General features: G+C 40.5%; 1 protein-coding gene across 1 annotated transcript in view; it reads left to right on the top strand.

Annotated features, from left to right (window-relative positions):
* LOC140243613 (uncharacterized) overlaps nt 1-6,000 on the top strand; it is an 83,377-nt gene that overhangs the window by 15,618 nt on the left and 61,759 nt on the right.

Here is a 6,000-nt window from a genome sequence, read left to right as displayed (position 1 = left end):
CCAAAAATTTGCACCAGATCGCTGAATTTCAGGTCTGAAAACGCAAAATCACCTTCGTGTGGGAGGGATATGCCCCTATCTACACCCTCGTGTGCATGCTTTTTCTGTTTGATTGCTGAACAGACAGCGTTTATGATATTCAGTGTAAGAATTAATACAAGAAGACCAGTGTGTTTGAATTATACTGTTTTATAGGCAAATTGTTCAATAATAATCTACAATAAAACAATCTACAACCTTAAACAAGTGGGACTGTATCAACTCGTTAAAAACACGCAAATAAATGCATCAAATTGCACCATTTGCAAAATCAAAATGTAAGAAGTTCTCACCGTGGGAGGGGGGAAACCCCCCTCCCACACCCTCCCTACCCCCTCGCTCGCTCCGCTCGCTCGGGTTCAGTCGAGTTCGTGATATACAGTGAAAAGAATTAATACAAGAAGTGTATCTAAATTATACCATCTTATAGGCAAATGTTCAATAATAATCTACACTAAAATATACTGCTACCTTAAACAAGTGGGACTGTTTCACGTCGATAAAACGCGCAAAACATGCATCAAATTGCACCATTTGCAAAATCAAAATGCAAAAGTTCTTACCGTGAGAGGGGGGACACCTCCCCTACCCCCTCGCTCGCTCCGCTCGCTCGGGTTTCAGTCGCGTTCATGATATTCAGTGAAAAGAATTAATACAAGAAGTGTATTGGAATTATACCATTTTATAGGCAAATTGTTCAATAATAATCTACACTAAAATATACTGCAATCTTAAACAAGTGGGACTATTCACGTCGTTAAAACACGCAAATACATGCATCAAATTGCACCATTTGCAAAATCAAAATGTAAAAAGTTCTCACCGTGGGAGGGGGGTTTCCCCCTCACCCTCCACTACCCCCTCGCTCGCTCCGCTCGCTCCGCTCGCTCGGGTTCAGTCACGTTCATGATATTCAGTGAAAAGAATTAATACAAGAAGTGTATTTGAATTATACCATTTTATAGGCAAATTGTTCAATAATAATCTACACTAAAATATACTGCTACCTTAAACAAGAGGGACTGTTTCACGTCATAAAACGCGCAAAACATGCATCAAATTGCACCATTTGCAACATCAAAATGCAAAAAGTTCTTATCGTGGGAGGGGGGACACCCCCCTCCCACACCTTCCCCTCCCCCTCGCTCGCTCCGCTCGCTCGGGTTCAGTCGCGTTCATGATAATAAATATACTGCTATCTTAAACAAGTGGACTGTTTCACGTCGTTAAACATGCATCAAATTGCACCATTTGCAAAATCAAAATGTAAAAAGTTCTCACCGTGGGAGGGGGGAAACCCCCCTCCCACACCCTCCCTACCCCTCGCACGCTCCGCTCGCTCGGGTTCAGTCGCGTTCATGATATTCAGTGAAAAGAATTAATACAAGAAGTGTATGGAAATATACCATTTTATAGGCAAATTGTTCAATGATAATCTACTCTAAAATATACTGCAATCTTAAACAAGTGGGACTGTTTCACGTCGTTAAAACACGCAATACATGCATCAATTGCACCATTTGCAAATCAAATGTAAAAAGTTCTCACCGTGGGAGGGGGGAAACCCCCTCCCACACCCTCCCCTACCCCTCGCTCGCTCCGCTCGCTCGGGTTCAGTCGCGTTCATGATATCAGTGAAAAGAATTAATACGGAAGAAGTGTTATTGGAATTATACATTTTATAGGCAAATGTTCAATGATAATCTACTCTAAATATATACTGCAATCTTAAACAAGTGGGACTGTTTCACGTCGTTAAAACACGCAAATAAATGCATCAAATTGCACCATTTGCAAATCAAATTGTAAAAAGTTCTCACCGTGGGAGGGGGGAAACCCCCTCCCACACCCTCCCCTACCCCCTCGCTCGCTCCGCTCGCTCGGTTCAGTCGCGTTCATGATATTCAGTGAAAAGAATTAATACAAGAAGTGTATTGGAATTATACCATTTTATAGGCAAATTGTTCATGATATCTACACTAAAATATACCTGCTATCTTAAAGGGGGGGGGGGGTTCTCACCCCCCTCCCACACCCTCCCCTACCCCTCGCTCGCTCCGCTCGCTCGGTTCAGTCGCGTTCATGATATTCAGTGAAAAGAATATATGAATTATACCATTTTATATGCAAATTGTTCAATAATAATCTACACTAAAATATACTGCTATCTTAAACATCTTAACATGCATCAATTGCACCATTTGCAACATCAAAATGTAAAAAGTTCTCACCGTAGGAGGGGGACACCCCCTCCCACACCCTCCCCTACCCCCTCGCTCGCTCCGCTCGCTCGGGTTCAGTCGAGTTCGTGATATACAGTGAAAAGAATTAATACAAGAGTGTATCTAAATTATACCATTTTATAGGCAAATTGTTCAATAATAATCTACACTAAAATATACTGCTATCTTAAACAAGTGGGACTGTTTCACGTCGATAAAACGCTCAAAAACATGCATCAAATTGCACCATTTGCAACATCAAAATGCAAAAAGTTCTTATCGTGGGAGGGGGGACACCCCCTCCCACACCCTCCCCTCCCCCCTCGCTCGCTCCGCTCTCTCGGTTCAGTCGCGTTCATGATATTCAGTGAAAAGAATTAATACAAGAAGTGTATCTAAATTATACCCTTTTATAGGCAAATTGTTCAATAATAATCTACATCAAAATAAACTGCTACCATAAACAAGTGGGACTGTTTCACGTCGATAAAACGCGCAAAAACATGCATCAAATTGCACCATTTACAACATCCAAATGCAAAAAAGTTCTTACCGTGGGAGGGGGGACACCCCCCTCCCACACCCTCCCCCCCCCCCCTCGCTCGCTCCGCTCGCTCGGGCTCGGTCGCTTCGCTCCCTCGCAGACTAACCGCCCCCCCTAAGATGAAATCCTGGCTACGCCGTTGCTTTAATCTGTACACGTTTATATCTTAGTTTTATATTCCGATGTACACACTGTATGTTCTATTGTCTTGTCAACAAAAAGAAATGACTGTATTTCATTTGTAATATAAAATATATTCGATGCAGAAATTCCTTATAAGTTCATTTGAATTTGAATTTGAATTTGGAAAAAAAAAACAGCTTGCAAAAGTTAATGCACCTTTACGAAGTGTTATCTCTGTGGAGGGCCAGCAGCACCGGTTTTTGTTTTGTTTTGTTTTTCATGTTTTTGTTTTGTTTGTTGTCTTGTTTTGTTATGTATTGTGTATATGTGTGTGTGTGGGCATGTGTGTGTGTTGGGTGCAAATGCATGGGGTTCAAACTGTTCTTTCAATTCAGAAATCTAACAGTGGGACAATTACTCCCCTGAAGAAAAATGACGTGAGACTACAATACTCTCTCTTCTCTCACATCCATCTCGTTTGTTTCATCGTTCTGCAGTTATCCTCTGTCCGTCAACCCCCTCAAACCCCGCTCACGGATCGGTAGGCTGTTCGAACTCGAGGAGCGTTGGGTCGCGATGTACGTACGCGTGCGCCACGGGCTATCGCTTAGTTGGTGGGTCCTCGGTGCGGACCTGCACCCGCGGAGGCAACTCGGCTTCGTGGAGCGGTTCAGCACCACGATGCGAAGGTAAGTCATGTAAATTTCAGACTACTGACACCAGTGTTTCACGATGGAATTCCACTTCCGGATATTTGTAAACTTAATTTCGCGCGCGAACAATCGATATAGTTTGGGGCCTACCAACGAATCAGAGTCCACGCTTTATGGTGCAGATGCGGGTTATATGCACTTATAGAATTGATGTTAATAACTAATTGGTAGCTTTTCGAAATTGTCTCTTGATTTTTAGTTTGTGTCCGAATAATTATGAACAAGTTTCTGGCTTTTAATTCAAGATAATTGTGATATCATGACATTCACCTGTAATATACAAAATCACTTCATGATACAATAGATTATTATCATCTCATTAATTTTGCCATCTAAATTACAACGAATACAGTAACGAGAAGATAATATGCACATATTAATATAATTATATATATGCATATATATTCATATATTGATAGACACCTATACATACATAATGTAATTATACTAATGTATGTATAGTCAGGAATACGAAGTGATATACAGGAATACAAACAGTGGAGGACCCCCACAGTTAAACACGCACACTACATCAGCGTTGTAGATATCCAAAAACAATGAGAATATTATTTTAACATAATCATGGACACACGCACACACGCGCGCACTCACATGCCCACAAAGTGTGAAAAGTGGATTTGTAAATGAATTGCGTAAAAAAAAAATATATTCAGAACCTGGAAAGTATGGGAGAGGGGGAGGAATAGTATTAATTGTCATTTGATTTAGACATTTTGAATAACTGCTTTCTTTCACAGAATAATACGGATGGCAAAGTGTTGTCTTTAACATTGATTCAAGAAGAATAACGACAATGGTATTTAGGACTTTCTATGATAAAATCTACCAGTTTGAAAGACAATGATTCTAATCTTGGAAGGTTTGATTGTCTTATCCCTTCTAGGAGGATATTCCTATACTCGATTTAAAAAGTACTGCAACACTGCATTAGTTATATCTAACAGGCATAATTATAGAAAATCATCTTTCGATTATTATTATATGTCATTATTGATATCAATAATAATCACTTATTCTCGTATTCACATCTATTCTTTTACCCATTCATATATCCATTGCTGCATTCATTATGTAATCCAAGAAATCAATTCGTATTTGACTCAGTGGTAACCTGCGGGGCACTCACAAACCCGGCCAACGGCAGGGTGACCTGCACCAGCGGTCACTCCTACAACAGCCGATGTACGTTCACCTGTAACAGTGGGTATTCGCTGCGAGGCACCGGGTCGCTCGTCTGCCAGGCTTCAGGCAGGTGGTCCGCGTCAGCACCTACGTGCGCGGGTAAGTTCACATTCTTAATTTGTGACGTCTTCCATGAAAAATTGGCATGAATTCCTCAGCTCACATTCCTTTAAACTAAAAAACTTTAAACGAAACTTTTTAACTGTCATGTGGCTTTTCATTACCTGTAGCTGTATTCATAAATAATAGGTAAATGGTGACAAGGATGATTAAAGTAATGCTATCAAAAATGGTAAAACGCGAGGCCACTTAAGGATTGGGAAGCAGGGAATGTGTGCAGCCCCCCAAACTATTTCGGCTCGCATAGATAGCCCCCTCCCCCCCCCCCCCCACACACACACACACAAAAAACACCCCACACTATGGGTTTTAAAAAGGAAAAAAAATCACACACATACACACACACACACTCAATTAATGAATATATACCACAAACATAACATTCCGAGACTATTGATTTTACCGTCCCGATAGTCTTCCCGTGGGAAAAGGGAAAGGAGGGGTGCAATGAGCCAACTTTTAAGCACTATGTTGTCGATACAGGCCTACCCTTGACCATGCAGGATCCCCCCCCCCCCCCATTAACTTCAATTTGTTTCGCGGCTTCTGAAACTTTATGTTATCAATTTTATTATGCATGGATATGACTTTCACAGTTCAATTTAGTTCAATTTAATTCAGTTCGATTCAAATTACTTGAAGCAATCATTCTTTGATTAATACAAATTAATAAAATTAATACAAATACTCTATTCTTTTGGTAATAGATGAAATCCTTCACAGAAAATTTCTGAAGCTGGATTCCGTAATGAGATTCCCAGAACATTTTTTTTTTTCGTAGCAAACTACAAATGATAAGAATAACAGTGATATGGCTGCTAACTATCGAGCTGATAATGATTAATGAATTGAATATGATGAAAATTAGTTGTCAATAGGCAAATCATGCTATGACCAACACCTAGAGGCCTGGAGATAAACGTCTGTGATTCTATTACACAACAATGTTCCAACTTATAGTAACGATGACTGGTCCGACTATAACACAGTCACTGGTCACGGAACTGTCTACAATACTTTATTCTCTTCTGTCCTG

This window comes from Diadema setosum, chromosome 20 (assembly GCF_964275005.1).
Source record: "Diadema setosum chromosome 20, eeDiaSeto1, whole genome shotgun sequence".
Taxonomy (NCBI): domain Eukaryota; kingdom Metazoa; phylum Echinodermata; class Echinoidea; order Diadematoida; family Diadematidae; genus Diadema; species Diadema setosum.
This window is presented reverse-complemented; position numbering and strand designations above follow the sequence as displayed.